This window comes from Schistocerca americana, chromosome 2, assembly GCF_021461395.2.
Source record: "Schistocerca americana isolate TAMUIC-IGC-003095 chromosome 2, iqSchAmer2.1, whole genome shotgun sequence".
NCBI lineage: Eukaryota > Metazoa > Arthropoda > Insecta > Orthoptera > Acrididae > Schistocerca > Schistocerca americana.
In genome coordinates, this window is record NC_060120.1 from 524067923 (window position 1) to 524088323 (window position 20401).

The following is a 20401-nucleotide window of genomic DNA, read 5'->3' on the forward strand; positions in this document are numbered from 1 at the left end:
TAACGAAGCGAGAAGAACTACAATGGCAATGGTCTTGCTTACCTGGTAAATAAATTCCGGTACAATTAGGAGCATTTTAATGGACTGTATCGTCTTAGCGTGATTCACGAAGTTTTTCATCCCTGTTAGCGATGATGTAGCCTTACATTTGCTCTGTCAAGCGAAATTTCTACTTTCTAGCGTTATTCGCCTCTAATTGCTGGTTATCAGAAATTATAAAACTTAAAACTGATCATTTTTAATTCCCAATTGTTTTTCTCTTCTCGTGGCTTGTCGACTTGAGTTCCTCTTACCCAAATGTGTTTGCTTCACTGCGTATTACTGGGGTCGTGAAGAACCCAAGAAATTTACATGGAGTACATTAATAGTGTTTTAATGAACTAACATGAAAACATACATTACAGCTGTTAAAACGTAAGTCACATTCCCAATGTCTGAGATGCTATATTCAAGATATGAAAAGAAACTGAGACTGGTGTCATATTGACCACAGTGATTCTCAGTGGAAACACCACTCTTAAATATTGGTGTGGTGTAAATATAAAACTGAACCGAACTTCACTGGATAATAATGACTGCGAGGGACAAAGGCATGAGGTTCCAAAATAACAGGTTTGAAAACAAGTGTGATATGTTTCCAATTGCTTATGCGATCTTATTGACCGAATGGTACAAGTTGGGTTACAGGTGTATGCATTTGTTCACTAAATTAATGCTTTTACTAACTAATATAAGTCAGTGTCTGTAAATCAAAAATCACTTCAATCAATGAAATTAACAATTACTGTGCAAAATTTTTTCGCACTTGATAAGAAATAATATATTACTGATAAAGAAGTGATGTGCGATGGCGTGCTAAAAGGTAGGCTTACGGACTTTATATTGTGTTCAGAGTACCAGTTGCTGTATTACATGCCATGCATGGTAGTTAGTCGACTTTTACGTTTCTCTGCCCCAAGTAGCAATCCTCTGCCGATAGTGGTCCCCTAAACGCAGCGTGTAGAATGGCTGTGTGCTACATAGCTATGTCGGCGAGTGAGAAGCAGCGTTTTGGAATCCTTCATAAAACTGGAAACACGAATTGGAAGAGTTCTTCCAAACATGGAGCACGCTTTCTTTTGGCATGAGGATATCTGTGACAGTCGGACACCTTGGGCTCAAATCATCGTTCATCCTCCATATACTCCGTGATTGGCTTCATCCGATTTTCTTTTGGTTCCACAGCTCTAAGAACCCTTTTAGCGATTTCACATTGACAGTGACGAGGCAGTGCAGGCAGAGGTAACGTTTTGGCTCTTTTAACAAAGTCAGGCATTCTACAATGGCGGTATCAAGAAACTGGTGTCTCGTTCGTAGAAATTTGTTCGTCGCTATGGTGATAATGATGCGATGTAAGTATGTAGATTGGAGAATGAAGATGAAAATTGATAATAAAGTTTATTGTATTTAAAAAGCTTTTAGATTTTTCACGTGTATAATTCGTAGACATTGGCTTTTAGCACGCCTTGGTATTTATATTTCAGTCTAGAAGAGCCAGAGACTGAGACGGTACACGATCACTTTTTTTACAGCGATAATGCAAACTTGCATCTTGGTGTGGTATTTTACACATTCCTTTGCGTAATAGCTTGCTAAAAACTGTTTTGCTTTCCGCCTTGGGCCGCCATACGTAACAGCCAGAGAAGACACCATGTATTCTGTGCTGCAAGTATTTCAAACTTTATCCAGGAAAGACAAGGACAAGCCACTGTGTCAGTAGTAAGTCTCTGATGTGTCCACCGGTGTCGTCGTTCCAGTCAACGTGTTAAGGCGGGAATTGGGTATTGGGATGGTACGAGATTAGCATGAATGGATGAATTGCATTTTGTATGATTAATATACAGTCATAATTTGCCAATAACTATGTGAATCTGCAGGTAAGGAAATGTATTCAACGAAAACAGAAAAACAGAAAACAGAAAAAAACAGGGAAAATCATGTTTTTAAACACACGTTTTTGGAATCAGTTTCTCATGTAAATATAATGCTGGTGTTGTTTATTGCATATCGTGAAGCAATCAGAAACAATGATGAAAGAGGATTAGTCGATTCCTCCAGTTTTTTTGCTAGAAAAAGAGGTAAGTTCTGACGCTCTTGGGATTTCTTGCTTCCTCAGAATATTGTAGATGTCTTCAGTCAGCAGGCCAGATATCTGGTCTTCACCCAATCGCAGAGGAGTCAGTCTCTTCAAGCTGAACCAACAGACTTGCAATAGTCCTAGTTCTTGGGACAGCCTGACAGTGTTGGTTTACAGAGACTCGTTGCTTTCACCACGTAAACTACAACAAACAGAGGGAAATATGTTTTATTATAATTAGAAACTATGAACGGAATTCTATACTCTTTGATAGTTACTACTGATAACACTGCGATATGTTATAACTTTTTTTACACGGCGTAAATTTCGTTTTCAGCACTGTGAAAAGATTATGTTACGGTCGCATAACAGTGAAAATATGAGAGACCTCTGGTAACAGATGCACTACAGAGAGTGTCGTTTCCACATGTACCAGTGACAGGTCGTCGGGATCTCGTATTCATTTTGCACCTCTCCAGAACAGTAACTACCTTTTTTTTGTTCATACGTTTTGAGTAGGCTTTCCTTCAATGGACTGTGAAGTACCCTGTCTGATCTGGCCCCTATTTTTACGAAGACATGTTTTAATAGGCGGTGACTGTTGTTACGATTACTGTGAAGCTGACGCATGCGTCCTAACTGCTGACAAGCGACTTGTGTTAGCGACTTTCTATTCTTACTGGCATTACAGTAGACGGCTCTTTAGCAGATGGACCATGCGAGTAAATCTGAAGCTTGGTGCATTTCGAGCGAGTTAGGATGTCACTAGAAAGAAGTTCTTCAAAGTGGGTAATTGCTGTTCAGGTGCGCGGCATTCAATAATCCAGATATCTATCCTGTGACATGACAAATGATCACCACATCAGGGCCTCAGTTTCGCATACAGGGAAAGGATTTGGCCAACCCGGCATTTGGGACTTGGGGAGTGGCGAGCACCGCCAGCCACAAATTATATCCCATGTCTTTCTGTGCTGCAAGTCTAAACTCGATTGCTTCCCTCGTCGGCTCAACCAGTAATGGCAGGGTAGGGGTGTGACTGTCTCGGGGTTACCTGGCTGGGTGTTCACCAACGTCGCGAGTCACCAGTTGCCGTAACTTCTGAGCGTGCCTCAACGACTACAGTTGTGCTGAAGGAGGCACGTTGTATGTCACACAAGGCGGAGATCTCGCCTTAACTGCACGGCTTGCGAGATGGGTCCTGACCGTAAATTTAAACAAAGTAAGAATAAGCAGTCTACAGGAGTGGTTCGTTCCCAAGAGTCAGATGAAAGCTGAGGCGAGGCAGTCGACCTTTAGAAAACTTGTCATACGCGATATCTTCAGCAGAAAGGTATTTTGTCCTGGTGGACTGTATCGACCCATCTGTACTTGAAAAAAATAACGTTGCTTTCCGTTTCTCAATCTAGCAATTCTCAAAGTGGTTCTTTGACCAAAAGAGATGAAAATACCCAAATAAGAAATCTGAGGTAGATAGTGCCCCCGATCAAGTGTCTCTGGGAGAGTATTACATAAAATATCACTTAATACAGAAAATTTTTACAGTAACAATAGATACGTTTGATAATTTGTCAGTGTTATGTATATGTAAAGGATTTACAGTTTGGATGGCACACGTAAATCTGTTAAACGGCAAAGAATGATACTCTTTTCGTCGACACGAAAATACGTCAGCAAGTGCCAAACATGACAAAAAGTATAGAACTTCGAGAACATCCACTCCAGGTGGATCTGCACTTAAAAAAGTGTTCATTCAATTACAAATGTGGTGGCATAGTGAGACACAATGAACATATGCACATAGAAATTGCAGAAAGAATTACTATCGTGCGAATGTACGCAATGTAACGACATAAGTTGACAGAGGAAACAGTCACATATGCGTTGACTTGGAGTATGTCGTTCGGCCATAGTCTTGTGAAGCTGCATAGGGGAAGAAGCTGAGTTTTAAGTTGAACAAGAAAAGGAATACAGCCATCCATTCATATTGATGAATGCGAAACACGAGGAGCTTTCACCTTCTCGCATTGACCTTCCTGAACAGAAGTTATTTTCTCTGTAGCTTCGGAAACGAGCTGTGGGATCGTATTCTTCAAATAAAGGCTGTACTAAGAGGAACTTTTTATACGGCAATAACAGCATAATGTCCACAGCTATACTTTCAGGAATGCACCCATGGTCTAGGTGTAGCGTCTTTCATTAATAGACCAAACGTTTCTCGTTTCGTGTTCGATTCGTTCTCAGTGCTTAAATTTAGAATAAAACCCTTCAGAAATAGTGGACGAAGACATCCGGCGTAAAGTCACCCTTACCCTGCCAACGGCTTTGTCAAAGAGAGCGGAGGTGCCGACAGAGCTTCAGATCTCTCTCTTTCCCTTAGAGTGGCAAACTGCCCCTACAAGGCGGAAGACTCAGTAATGTTGAGTGGCATGATGATGCAGAACACAATGGGAACCACTGCATTAAGGACAGATAATGCGTATCTGCAAGACAGGTGACCTGTAACTGAGAAATTGCCCTGATGACCTCTCCAGTGGGAAAACATTCCTAACAAGTACCGCATTCAGATCTCTGGGAGGGGACTCCGAAATGAGAGGAGAACATGGCAAATGATTCAAAAACCAAAGAAAGAATAACATTTCACGAATCTGGACGTGGATAGGCGAAAGTTTCGACATGGTAGGGAAGTTAGAAAATCTGAAAACGGAAATGCTAAGGCTCATTATGGAACAGTGGGCGTCACTGATGTGAAATGTGAAGGGACATATCCTTTCTGGTCAGATGAGTATACAGTAATATGAAAAGATGCAGAAAATGGTATTACTGGATTAGAATTTGTTATGAATGGACAACGAGTGAGTTACTGCGAACGTTTCACTGATGGGGTTGCTCTCATCAGATTGGACAGCAAACCACCACTGACTACAATAGTTTGTTTATGCATGCTTCGTCGCAAAGAGATGAAGAGGTAGAGAAAGTATATTAGGATTTAACGGATAATTCAGTGTGTAAAGGTATATGAAAATCTTGTAGTCATGGGGGATTGGAAAGTGGTTGTGCAGGAAGGCGTGTAGGATAGGTTTACATTAAAAAATGAACTTGGTAGTAGGAATGAGATCGGAGAAAGATTAATATGTTCTGCAATAGGTTTTAGATGGTAATAACGTAAACACTGTACAAGAATCACACAAGGAGGAGGTAAACTTTGAGAAGGCTGCGAGATACATGAAGATTTCAGTTAAATTAAAAGGCAGATATTTCGAATTCAGATATTGGATTGTAAAGCGTAATAATGACGATGAGTTGGCTAAAGTTGAAGGGACAGGTCAGGAATAATCAGTGCACAAGCAAATAACATAGGGAAGTAGCAAGGGGTGAAGAGACACATCTGAACGTCTTTGAGGCTATAGATACAGCCATAATGAATACCTCACCAGGCAGTTCAGCTGAAGAGTAATGAACATCTCTGAAAGGGGCAGTCGCAAAATTTGAAGAGAGAAACGTAGGTAAAGGGAGTGTAACTGCGAAGAAACAGTGGATAAGATAAGAAATACTTCCGCTGATCGACGAAAAAAAGAATTAAAAATCCGATCAGTGAAATTGAGAAATACAAGTCAGTTAGGAATGAGCCAAATAGAATCTGCAGGGAACAGAAGGGAATATAAGCATTTGTGATGTGGTGCTCCTGAAGAATGTTGAAAATTAGGTGGGCTGATAAAGTAAGACATGAGGGGGTTCTCCCCAGAATATGCCAATAAAGGAATGACGACGGAGTGATAGAACATCTGCTAAGACATCAGAGAATAACACTTAAGTTACTGGAGAGAGCTGTAGAAGGTAAAAACTGTAGGTGTAGACATAGATTGGGATACAACCAGCAAATAACTGAGGACATAGGTTGAAAGTGCTACTCTGTGATGAAAAGTTGGACAAAGGAGAGAAAATGGTGGTGGATCACAACGAACCAGTCAGAAGACTGACGAGTCAAAAGAAATCCAGTTTAGTGCTCCCTGTTCGTGGCTTATTTCTCAGTTTTCTGTTCGTCATGAAGTCTCCGCTCGACACTATGTCTAAATGTTTGTAGAGAAACAATTTTATAGACTATAATTCTTCATATTGTCTTTTTAACTGAACTGGAACATTTTTACTCTAGATTACTGTAGCAAATCAGTTACATAACTGAGCCAGCTTTTTGGTGATAAATGGAGATGTCTGTAACACGTCAGGGGAGTGAAAGCAAGGTGCCAGGAAGCACATAAAATCATAAAGTGCCTTAGGCCTACAGCTCTCAAGTCCTGCAGCTTTACATTGCATTTCTTCGGTTCTGTCTTGGATACGACTTCCCTGTATATGGACTTGCAAGGCAAACATATATGCAGTTAGACGTTGTCCATAATGAGATAATGAGATCGTCATTATGTATCTAAAGAACCAGCTTGATTTCTAACACACGCGACAAGGCTGAGGAGCCATGCTCTCCACAAGTCTTCATTTTCTCACCGTGAGACATGCCATGTAGACAACGGAAACATTACCATTGAATAAAGGAGTTAATTCACATTTTGATCGTCTGTGCAGAAACTGGCAGCACACAAAAGTATTTGCGCTGCCTGAGTGAGAGGAGACGTGTTCATACCTCTCTTCCAAATACACAGTTTTATTTGCCTTCTCATAGTGCAGTCTACAGCGTTCACAATACACCTCTTCTGGAAATGGCATGCTGACTAACAACCGCCAATTTGAGCCCTTTAAAAATACCATCATCGTATTCCTCATCATGTCAGCTTATTCACCGACCGGTAGTCTGTCCGGACGTGATTGGATATCAGCTGTATTTTGCAATCGGATGGCATATACTCATCGAAAGCTCCGGCGTCTGTGTTAGCCTGTTGTTCAGTTACAGACTCTGAGAAGTATATAAACAATGCTTCCGTAACCTCAATATTGCTCAGGATACTGTGCGTGAAAAGAACAAAATAACCGAAATGTTAATAGTTTGGAGAGAGAGTCAAATATATGTAATGGTGAGCCCCCTCACCTTCATCTGCTCTAGTAGATTCCGATTTTACTAGAATTTTAGGAATTATTCTCTGTATCCTGTGTCACTACTGCTCTGTCCGATCCCTGTCGAAGATGACTGACTGTTGTGATGTGAGGTGACCTTCTGTTCCTTAGTCGACGGCAATATTATTGTTCCTGCGAGTGAAGGCGCTTCGGTCTGCTTATCGTGAGATTTTATCGTAATATTTCACGAGGACACTATGAACCACTTGACAGTATACGCACAGCTGTGCTGAAATGCATTTTTTTTAGCCATCCCTGTACTTGTTTACTATGAGGTCACCGCCTCTTTCCGGTGGCGGCCACGGAAAGCCAGGTGCAATAATATCGTGGTTGTGTTGTAACAAATTCACTACAAATGTAAACTTCTCCGCTTGATTTGTATACATGTCCATCTTCATATTCATTATGCTACGAGCACAGCAGGAACGGTACAAGTCAATATGTGCTCATATCTGTTTGTCTTCATCGGCCACTTGTTAGTTCAATAATATCTGTTCTACGATGCTTTTACACAAATGATTACTAAGCAAGATTGTTGGTATTCTTTCGACGGCTTAGGCCTCTAAATACTCGACACAACTTCGAAGGACACATACACATGAACTAATTTTTAATCTTAAGTTACTTCAGGTGAATACAGGGTTATAAAAACAAAATCAAATAGGGGTAATGCAGGAGTAGGTTTAATAATGAATAAAAAATAGGAGTGCTGGTAAGCACCTACCAACGCATTATTGTGGCCAAGATAGACACGAAGCCCATGCCTACTACAGTAGTACAAGTTTATAATCCAACTAACTCTGCAGATGATGAGGAAATTGGTGAAAGGTATGATGAGATAAAAGAAATTATTCAGGTAGTGAAGGGAGACGAAGATTTAATAGTCATGGGTGACTGGAATTCGAGAGTAGGAAAAGGGAGAGAAGGAAACATAGTGGGTGAATATGGATTGGGGGAGAGAAATGAAAGAGGAAGCTGTCTGGTAGAATTTTGCACAGAGCATAACTTAACCATTGTTAACACTTGATTCAAGAATCATAAAAGAAGGTTGCATACATGGAAGAATCGTGGAGATACTAGAAGGTATGAGGATTATATAATGGTAAGACAGAGATTTAGAAATCAGGTTTTAAATTTTAAGACATTTCCATGGGCATATGTGGACTCTGACCACAATCTATTGGTTATGAACTGTAGATTAAAAATGGTTCAAATGGCTCTGAGCACTATGGGACTCAACTGCTAAGGTCATTAGTCCCCTCGAACTTAGAAATAGTTAAACCTAACAAACCTAAGGACATCACAAACATCCATGCCTGAGGCAGGATTCGAAACTGCGACCGTAGTGGTCTTGCGGTTCCAGAGTGCAGCGCCTTTAACCGCACGGCCACTTCGGCCGAATGTAGATTAAAACTGAAGAAAATGCAAAAAGGTGGGAATTTCAGGAGATGGGACCTGGATAAACTGACTAAACCAGAGGTTGTACAGAGTTCCAGTGAGAGCACAAGGGAACAATTGACAGAAATGGGGGAAAGAAATACAGTAGAAAAAGAATGGGTAGCTCTGAGGGATGAAGTAGTGAAGGCAGCAGAGGATCAAGTAGGTAAAAAGAAATGTTGAATTTAATTGATGAAAGGAGAAAATACAAAAAAGCAGTAAATGAAGCAGGCAAAAGGGGATACAAACGTCTCAAGAATGAAATCGACAGGAAGTTCAAAATGGCTAAGCAGGGATGGCTAGAGGACAAATGTAAGGATGTAGAGGCTTATCTCACTAGGGGTAAGATAGATACTGCCTACAGGAAAACTGAAGAGACCTTTGGAGAAAAGAGAGCCACTTGTATGAATATCAAGAGGTCAGATGGAAACCCAGTTCTAAGCAAAGAAGGAAAAGCATAAAGGTGGAAGGAGTATATATAGGGTCTATACAAGGGCGATGCACTTGAGGACAATATTATGGAAATGGAAGAGGATGTAGATGAAGATGAAATGGGAGATACGATACTGCATGAAAGAGTTTGACAGAGCACTGAAAGACCTGAGTCGAATCAAGGGCCGGGAGTAGACAACATTCCATTGGGGCTACTGACGGCCTTGGGAGAGCTGGTCCTGACAAAACTCTACCATCTGGTGAGCAAGATGTATGAGACTGCCGAAATACCCTCAGACTTCAAGAATAATATAATAATTCCAATCTCAAAGAAAGCAGGTGTTGACAGATGTGAAAATTACCGAACTATGAGATTAATAAGTTACAGCTGCAAAATACTAACGCGAATTCTTTACAGACGAATGGAAAAACTGGTAGAAGCCGACCTCGGGGAAGATCAGTTTGGATTCCGCAGAAATGTTGGAACACGTGAGGCAATACCAACCCTACAACGTATCTTAGAAAATAGATTACGAAAAGGCAAACCTACTTTTCTAACGCGAATTCTTTACAGACGAATGGAAAAACTGGTAGAAGCCGACCTCGGAGAAGATCAGTTTGGATTCCGCAGAAATGTTGGAACACGTGAGGCAATACCAACCCTACAACGTATCTTAGAAAATAGATTAAGAAAAGGCAAACCCACATTTCTAGCATTTGTGGACTTAGAGAAAGCTTATGACAATGTTGATTGGAATACTCTCTTTCAAATTCTAAGGGTGGCAGGGGTAAAATACAGGGAGCGAAAGGCTATTTACAAGTTTTACAGAAACCAGATGGCAGTTGTAAGAGTCGAGGGGTATGAAAGAGATGCAGCGGTTGGGAAGGGAGTGAGGCAAGGTTGTGGCCTGTCCCCGATGTTATTCAAAATATACATTGAGCAACAAAAGGAAACAAAGGAAACAAAAGAAAAATTCGGATTAGGTATTAAAGTCCATGGAAAAGAAATAAAAACTTTGACGTTCGCCGATGACATTGTAATTCTGTCGGAGACAGCAAAGGACTTGGAAGAACAGTTGAACGGAATGGACAGTGTCTTTAAAGGAGGATATAAGATGAACATCAACAAAAGCAAAACGAGGATAATGGAATGTAGTCGAATTAAGTCGGGTGATGCTGAGGGAATCAGATTAGGAAATGAGACACTTAAATTAGTAAAGGAGTTTTGCTATTTGGGGAGCAAAATAACTGATGATGGCCGAAGTAGAGAGGATATAAAATATAGACTAGCAATGGCAAGGAAAGCGTTTCTGAAGAAAAGAAATTTGTTAACATCGAGTATAGATTTAAGTGTCAGGAAATCGTTTCTGAAAGTATTTGTATGGAGCGTAGCCATGTATGGAAGTGAAACATGGACGACAAATAGTTAGGACAAGAGGAGAATAGAAGCTTTCGAACTGTGGTGCTACAGAAGAATTCTGAAGATTAGATGGGTAGATCACATAACTAATGAGGAGATATTGAATAGAATTGGGCAGAAGAGGAGTTTGTGGCAGAACTTGACAAGAAGAAGGGACCGGTTGGTAGGACATGTTCTGAGGCATCAAGGGATCACAAATGTAGCATTGGAGGGCAGCGTGGAGGCTAAAAATCGTAGAGGGAGACCAAGATATGAATACACTAAGCAGATTCAGAAGGATGTAGGTTGAAGTAGGTCCTGGGAGATGAAGAAGCTTGCACAGGATAGAGTAGCACGGAGAACTGCATCAAACCAGTCTCAGGACTGAAAACAACAACAACAACAACAACAAGTTACTCCTACAGGCGAATCTATAAGCCATTAGAAGGATATACTTGCGCTTCTTGGCTTACGCATAACCTTTACTTTCGTGCTAATCAACGCATTGCAGACACAGTTTCTGACTCGATGGAAATGTCAACTAGTACTACGACTACGCTATTTTCCACTCCTTCTACCTCGATATTCTGGTCTGATGCAGTTAATTAGCTTTTACCAAGTTGTGCTTTCACGCTGCACTGGCTCCGAAATACTATGTGATGGCTGCTGCTCTTTATAAATGCCTCAAATATGGGGTAATTTTTTACAATGGTTGTGCGGTTGATTACTAATATGGCGTATCATCACCTGTCTTAGGGACACAGGTTGGTGGCTAAATTTTGAACTTTTCCAATCTTGTACCCTATTTCTATTTTTTTCATGAACGTATAACAAGTATTGTTGATGTACACTAGTTCCTCTGTTGGCCTTCAACACACTACAATGAAAAGTGTGCCGTGCCTATCATTTTACAATGTTTTACTGTATGTAGATCTAGGTACAAAACTAGCAACATATTTACTTCAAAATAAACCACTTGGTACTAGTGCTAACAACCGTCGCCCATTAAAGTATCTCTTCGCTAAATGTTGAGACTATAGCCCATGGAGAACTTCATGTCGCATTATACAATATTATCCAAATAAAAGAACTCAGTTTCTGAACAGTAGAAAGTTAAAAAATTCAGCAGAATTAAAGGTATGACATTTCTTTTTTTTGTTTTTTTTTTTTTTGTCATCAGTCTACTGACTGGTTTGATGCGGCCCGCCACGAATTCCTTTCCTGTGCTAACTTCTTCATCTCAGAGTAGCACCTGCAACCTACGTCCTCAATTATTTGCTTGACGTATTCCAATCTCTGTCTTCCTCTACAGTTTTTGCCCTCTACAGCTCCCTCTAGTACCATGGTAGTCATTCCCTCATGTCTTAGCAGATGTCCTATCATCCTGTCCCTTCACCATAGCAGTGTTTTCCACATATTCCTTTCCTCTCCGATTCTGCGTAGAACCTCCTCATTCCTTACCTTATCAGTCCACCTAATTTTCAACATTCGTCTATAGCACCACGTCTCAAATGCTTCAATTCTCTTCTGTTCCGGTTTTCCCACAGTCCATGTTTCACTACCATACAATGCTGTACTCCAGACGTATATCCTCAGAAATTTCTTCCTCAAATTAATTCCGGTATTTGATATTAGTAGACTTCTCTTGGCCAGAAATGCCTTTTTTGCCATAGCGAGTCTGCTTTTGATGTCCTCCTTGCTCCGTCCGTCGTTGGTTATTTTACTGCCTAGGTAGCAGAATTCCTTAACTTCATTGACTTCGTGACCATCAATCCTGACGTTAAGTTTCTCGCTGTTGTCATTCCTACTACCTCTCATTACCTTCGTCTTTCTCCGATTTACCCTCAAACCATACTGTGTACTCATTAGACTGTTCATTCCGTTCAGCAGATCATTTAATTCTTCTTCACTTTCACTCAGGATAGCAATGTCATCAGCGAATCGTACCATTGATATCCTTTCACCTTGTATTTTAATTCCACTCCTGAACCTATCTTTTATTTCCATCATTGCTTCCTCGATGTACAGATTGAAGAGTAGGGGCGCAAGGCTACAGCCTTGTCTTACACCCTTCTTAATACGAGCACTTCGTTCTTGATAGTCCACTCTTATTATTCCCTCTTGGTTGTTGTACATGTTGTATATGACCCGTCTCTCCCTATAGCTTACCCCTACATTTTCAGAATCTCGAACAGCTTGCACCATTTTATATTGTCGAATGCTTTTTCCAGGTCAACAAATCCTATGAAAGTGTCTTGATTTTTCTTTAGCCTTGCTTCCATTATTAGCTGTAACGTCAGAATTGCCTCCCTCGTCTCTTTACTTTTCCTAAAGCCAAACTGATCGTCACCTAGCGCATTCTTAATTTTCTTTTCCATTGTACTGTATATTATTCTTGTAAGCAGCTTCGATGCATGAGCTGTTAAACTGATTGTGCGATAATTCTCGCACTTGTCAGCTCTTGCCGTCTTCGGAATTGTGTGGATGATGCTTTTCCGAAAGTCAGATGGTATATCGCTATACTCATATATTCTACACACCAACGTGAATGGTCGTTTTGTTGCCACTTCCCCCAATGATTTTAGAAATTCTGATGGAATGCTATCTATCCCTTCTGCCTTATTTGCCCGTAAGTCCTCCAAAGCACTTTTAAATTCCGATTCTAATACTGGATCCCCCCTCTCTCTTCTAAATCGACTCCTGTTTCTTCTTCTATCACATCAGACAAATCTTCACCCTCATAGAGGCTTTCAGTGTATTCTTTCCCCCTATCTGCTCTCTCCTCTGCATTTAACAGTGGAATTCCCGTTGCACTCTTAATGTTACCACCGTTGCTTTTAATGTCACCAAAGGTTGTTTTGGCTTTCCTGTATGCTGAGTCTGTCCATCCGACAATCATATCTTTTTCGATGTCTTCACATTTTTCCTGCAGCCATTTCGTCTTAGCGTCCCTGCACTTCCTATTTATTTCATTCCTCAGCGACTTGTATTTCTGTATTCCTGATTTTCCCGGAACATGTTTGTACTTTCTCCTTTCATCAATCAACTGAAGTATTTCTTCTGTTACCCATGGTTTCTTCTTTAACTGTACTGCCTACTGCGCTATTCCTTATTGCTGTATCTATAGCGTTAGAGAACTTCAAACGTATCTCGTCATTCCTTAGTACTTCCGTATCCCACTTTTTTGCGTATTGATTCTTCCTGACTAGTGTCTTGAACTTCAGCCTACTCTTCATCACTACTATATTATGATATGAGTCTATATCTGCTCCTGGTTACGCCTTACAATCCAGTATCTAATTTCGGAATCTCTGTCTGACCAAGATGTAATCTAATTGAAATCTTCCCGTATCTCCCGGCCTTTTCCAAGTATACCTCCTCCTCTTGTGATTCTTGAACAGGGTATTCGCTATTACTAGCTGAAACTTGTTACAGAACTCAATTAGTCTTTCTCCTCTTTCATTCCTTGTCCCAAGCCCATATTCTCCTGTAACCTTTTCTTCTACTCCTTCCCCTACATCTGCATTCCAGTCGCCCATGACTATTAGATTTTCGTCCCCCTTTACATACTGCATTACCCTTTCAATATCCTCATACACTTTCTCTATCTGTTCATCTTCAGCTTGCGACGTCGGCGTGTATACATGAACTGTCGTTGTCGGTGTTGGTCTGCTGTCGATTCTGATTAGAACAACCTGGTCACTGAACTGTTCACAGTAACACACCCTCTGCCCTACCTTCCTATTCATAACGAATCCTACACCTGTTATACCATTTCCTGCTGCTGTTGATAGTACCCGATACTAATCTGACCAGAAATCATTGTCTTCCTTCCACTTCACTGACCCCTACTATATCTAGATTGACCCTTTGCATTTCCCTTTTCAGATTTTCTAGTTTCCCTACCACGTTCAAGCTTCTGACATTCTACGCCCCGACTCGTAGGACATTATCCTTTCGTTGATTATTCAATCTTTTTCTCATGGTAACCTCCCCCTTGGCAGTCCCCTCCCGGAGATCTGAATGGGGGACTATTCCGGAATCTTTTGCCAATGGAGAGATCATCATGACACTTCTTCAATTACAGGCCACATGTCCTGTGGATACACGTTACGTGTCTTTAATGCAGTGGTTTCCATTGCCTTCTGCATCCTCATGTCGTTCATCATTGCTGATTCTTCCGCCTTTAGGGGCAATTTTCCACCCCTAGAACAAGAGAGTGCCCTGAACCTCTATCCGCTCCTCCGTCCTCTTTGACAAGGCCGTTGGCAGAATGGGGCTCACTTCTTATGCCGGAAGTCTTCGGCCGCCAATGCTGATTATTTATCAAAATTTAAGCAGTGGCGAGGATAGAACCCTGGACCGAAGATGTTTTTGATTATGAATCAAAGACGCTACCCCTAGACCACGGGTAGACATTTAAGTGAAAAAAGAGAATTAAATATGTGCAGGAAATTGCTTTGATAGTTTTGGTGAAGATTTCGATGAGTTTGCAATATCGAAGAGTGCAGAATCTTGCATTGTTCATGGGGAGGTTACAATTTACTGTTTCCCTTGATGGTTTTATGTAACTCATATTCTCACATTCACTTTCAAACACTTCACGAATTATTATATTTAACAGTCCTTGTTTATCTTGTCAATCACGAATAGATAATCTTGTTATTTAAAGTAACGTACCCTTCGGTAGCAGGTTGTAGCAAGAATACAGCTTCAGTGAATTAGCATACAAGCAGAACTTGTTGTCTGCCTGGACACAAATGGTATCCTCGTCTTCTTCCGCGTACGACGGCGCCGACAGTCTCACCCCAGCCGAGAAGGTGGCGGACGGCTCTTCCGCACCCGGGATGGTGGCATTGGTCGACTCTTCTGGTTGTCCGTGCACCACCGCAACTGCCACCAGTGCAGTAGAAAACGATGAACAGTATTACAGCTCGTAACTTTGTCCACTGCCTGTTAGTGCAACTTCACCATCTAGCACTCTGATACAACTGTCTGGTACCGCGACTCTGGCAGGTGCTAGCTTTACAATAGTCTGCTGACTCATGCCACAACTCAGCCACTTGCTAATGTATTTTCTCTGGATGGTAATGATACTCTGTTGTCTGTTAGTCCCTAAGTTCTACATGAAACCCAACGTAACTGATATTAGGGAAGCTATGGTAGGAGGAAACCTCATATTTGTAACATTTATGTAGAATGTTTTAAGACAACTGTACCAAAACAACGGACTGTTTTCGGTACCTGACTGCTGATATAACTCAAGATATCGCTCTTAATGGTGCAAAATCGATAGTTGGAAAGATAATTTGAACGGTACGACGAGGAAGTGTCACATGGCCACTACTGCTCGCGATATACACGGTGTAAAACAAAAAATACTACATATTTTGAGAGGTTGCAGTTCGGATAATACCATGAGAAATGCCCAGTACAAATGGGATCTAATACGCTTACCTTAAGAGCTTTGAGCAGTTGTTGAAACTGTAAATCGTATTCACAGTTCTGGGTAAGTGCACTTACATTACTTCTAACAGAGCCACTATGTATTGTAAACAGCTTGTAGTTTTTTTCTACAATTTCCAACATAATGGAAGCCTGTTATTAGAGATGGTGAACAGCAAACACCATTTCGAGCACGTCCTTTAGCGGCGTCTCACAATATCAGGTCGTATGTAATACCCGATGTCTCATGAATTTTTCAGCTACCGCCTGAGTTTATAATCATTTCTTGTAACTGTATGTATTTATGAATTTTGTCATTAAGTGGATTTTACCAGAAGGTAATATAAGATGGGTGAATAAATAAGACATAAAAAAATACTAATTGCATTAAATACGCTGGCAGTGTCAAGGGAATTATATTGACCTATTACGAAGAATACATTTCATGGAAAGATAAAGACGTTGGCGCAAGAGCATTCAGTCCTAGAACTAAGTCAGAGATGAGTTTGGAAGCATCTCTTGTGTGATAGAGACATGTGTGTTGGCGCACAAATGCCAAGCGGAGATTGTTGTGGAAATTGTGATATAATATGGTTGTGGCAAGGCGAAATATAAGTGAGCCAGCACATATATGGACACAGAACATGATCACAAGAAAATGTTGGAATTAATGAAGACTGCTGTGTGCATATATTTTATTCAGTCTGCTCACTCATCAATAAGAGTCTACCGCCAGTAATCAATTTCGTAATAAGCATTACATCGTGCCAGAAGCAACTCATCGCAAAGTATTTTTATTGCTGTGTAATAGGCACGCCAGCGAAATAGTTAATTTTTGGGACATTGTTCAATGCAAACTTTACAGACTCAGGTCGTTAACCACGAACAGCGTATTGCCCTCAAACCATAGCTTCCGAGAAAATAGAGGGTAAAAGAAATAGTTAAAAGAAATTCGATTCCGTTAAAGTTACAACAGATTTTCAATAAAATAATCATTGTAATAAAAAGCAGTGGTATCTACATTTGTTCATAGAGTGGTGCACAACTATGGTAATGCAGACAAGCGGTTCACTATACAAGTGATTCATACGCAACTTGTATTTTATTGACAAAAGTAAGCTGGTCATCTTACAGTCAAAGAAATTTTACTATTTTATGTTATGTTCTGTAAATGAGATTACTTGCATGCGTCAACCTAACATTAGTATTCGCAAATAATAGTTGCCATAAATGACGGTTTCTACGGCATCATTTGCGAGGTAACCGGCAAAGAATATTTCCCAGTCCTATACACGATTAAACATATTTTCAAACAGACAACATTTTCGTGAGTTACGTAGTACAGTGTTGTTTCTATGGAGTGTTGCTAGTCATTGCAGAATTATAATTAACGTTATTTCAGGCTAGATTGACGTGTTAAGTGTTCATGTTACACGTGTTCCTAACATTGAAGCTTGGGCGAATGCATTTTATTTATTTGCGCATTACTTTTCATGCCAAATTTTTGGGTGATTGGCTATTTAGCAAATTTAGCTGTTGCCCGTTTTGGATCTTGTGACGTTTCTATTGTCCAATCGAAATTCATTCAGACGACACTGGCATATCAGATTACGGCTAACTACAGTAAAACATTATTTATTTCAATTCAATTACATTTATATCGTTGCCTCACACTGTAAACAATCGTGTGATAACGATCAGGTCGTAGATCTCTATAATGTATCGGTAAGCGGCGATATTTGGATTAGAAGCATTTTTTCCATTTACTATGGGAAAGCAGGTACATAAGTCACATAAAAATATTTTTTTAGTCCAGGCACAATATGTAGATTATATGCTGCTATACAACAACAGAATAATGTGATCTCATTTGATTACTCATTAGCTTATTACATTCTGTGGATGATCGCGATAGCAACTAGTTTAAGTAGACTTGTGTTTCACAGTAGTGAAGATGAGCAAGTGCTCATGCCTGTTAAGGTGTGCATTTCAAAGCACAAATCATCTCTCAAAAGATGGAATACTTTCTTTTAACATCCTGTATATAAATGATCCAGTTGTAATGACGGAAGCTCTATGAGACATTTCGCAGTGACGCTTTAGTGTGTAGCGATGCTGCAACGTCACAAGACTGTAGGGCATTGGAAATCTGGAGAGGATCGACAGTTGGTGGAGGTCCTCTAAGTTAACCTTGTAGGAACTGAGTATAATGCATTGCACCTAAACACGTGACGCGATCCATTGCTGTTCAATTACACTATTAGCGACTCATCACTGGAACCACAACATGTGTGGGAGTAACTTTCCGAAGCGCCCGGAAATGGAAATGACCCCAGAAAACCGGTTGCAGTGAAAGCGGTTGCCAGTCTCAGATCTTAGAAAACCTCTCACGGAAATAAAATTCTTCGCCGGCCAGTGTTGCCGAGCGGTTCTAAGCGCTTCAGTCTCGAACCGCGCGACCACTACGGTCACAGGTTTGAATCCTGCCTCGGGCATGGATGTGTGTCAAGTCCTTAGGTTAGTTAGGTTTAAGTAGTTCTAAGTTCTAGGGAACTGATGACCTCAGACGTTAAGTCCCATAGTGCTCAGAGCCATTTGAACCATTTTTGAATAAAATTCTTCCACCTTAGCAATACTCGCTCAACAGGTTTGCGAGTTCTGCTCGTCCGTCTGGCGTCAAAAGTGAAGACAAAGAAAACAGATAAGACACAAAGACGAGCGGCGCGTTGGTAATTGAGGGAGCTTAAGAAGATACTGGAGAAACTTCACCTCCTTATCGTCAAACTGATAATTAGCAACTAAAACAATATTACTACGGCTATAACTGACTCTGTGATATAACATGATGGGTTTGGTTTCCCTCACTGCGTTTCTGTTTACGCTTTTTAAGACTAGATAGTATTTCGTCCGGTATGCAGTAAGAGATTACTTCTCTCATTGTCTGATATGTCGTTCGTTAATTTCTTTATTCAAAACTCAGTCATTCCATTGGTTTGGTATGCTTCATCTCGCCTTATCTTGTGTTATCCTTTTCGTTTTGCAATCCTGTAAAATGCAATATAGTCTGTTTCCAATTATTTTTATCTTCACGTGCCACTGCTAGTCTTCCCGTCTATTACTTGTTACGATTGTTAGTTAGCTACTCTTGTGTATATAAGTGCTAAGCTGTGGCGCTTTACATTCGTAATCACTCGAGACGTGCTCTCAGACGACTGAAATTGTTGATATAGACGACGCGAACACTTTTTGTCGAGTATCTATGCGCTAACACAGATCGAGACTACAAGCAAATGGAAAAATCTTCCTAGAACCATCTCAATACTCAAAACTGTTTCCCATTTCTATTACGTCGCTAATTGCGGCAGTGAAGAATTATCCACCGAGTGTAGAAATAGATTTTCAAGCGAATTACTACCTCAGGAATTGTATAAAAGAAGGGTAAGAAAAAAAGTTAATCGTGAACAAAAATTTATAAATTCTGCCAATACTAACCAGCAACAAACAACAAAGCAGCCTTCATTGTACTCGCTAAGATATACTACTGCTATCGGTCTTACATTTTCATTTATATATATTTAAACACCCGATGACATCATCGAATGTTATCGTACCGTTCCTTTCTGATTTTACGTTCCAGGAACTGTGGTTGCTGCAACAAGTAGCAGATTGACTTTCCCTGTTTTTGTCAAGCTACATTATCGTTCGCTCTGTCATATTTATTACTAACGCTATTTCAACAACCTTGTCAAAAAGACGGGTTATCATACTGCACCGTTCACTTCCTTCTCATTCGATGTAGCCTCACGGGGTAGGCACGCGGTCTGAGTCGCCTTGTCACGGTCCTTGCGGCTCCCCCCGTCGGAGCTTCGAGTCCACTTCTTTCTCATTCGGCGTCATTGTATTTATTTATTTATTTATTTATACATTTATTTTACCTGGCAAGATTAGGGCCTTCAGGCCCTCTCTTACACCTAACCAGGCATAGATTGAACAAATTTCAGTTTCTACAGAACATCGAGGACATATAACATGTTATACAGTATTAATGTTAAAAAAAAGAAATTATAGCAGTAGTGCAATGATAATAATTAAAACAATCAAGAATAATAATAATAGTAATGACTACGTATATGAAAGTAAACATATTTTTCTTTTATGAATGTCAGTCCTATTGCTAGTTGGGAATTTTCTCGTTATATTCTTGCAGCTTGTGAGTTATTCTCATCGAGTAGAGACATAAGACGATAGAATGGGGTGAAAGAGATATAGAAGAGGTAGATAGGTTAGAGGAAGAGAAATAGAATGGTAAATTTCGAAGCTATGATGGAGAGGAGATAGAAAGAGATGAGAGGGGCACAACAATGGTGGCTATACCGTTCCTAATATGTAAGTTTTGAGTTCCCTCTCGAATGTTGAGTGGTTCTGGATAAGACGCAGATCACAGGGGAGCGCGTTCCATAGTTGTATGGCTGAGATGGAGAATGACACGGAGAAAGATTTTGTGTTATGTA

At 40.4% G+C, this 20401-nt stretch overlaps 1 long non-coding RNA gene across 1 annotated transcript; it reads right to left on the minus strand.

Moving 5' to 3' along the window:
• Window positions 1-1911: 1911 nt before the first annotated feature.
• LOC124595872 lies at window positions 1912-15355 on the minus strand. The gene is made up of 2 exons (XR_006978254.1): window positions 15126-15355; window positions 1912-2318 (listed from the first exon to the last, which is right to left on the minus strand). It is a non-coding gene; the product is annotated as an uncharacterized LOC124595872 (long non-coding RNA).
• Window positions 15356-20401: the final 5046 nt, after the last annotated feature.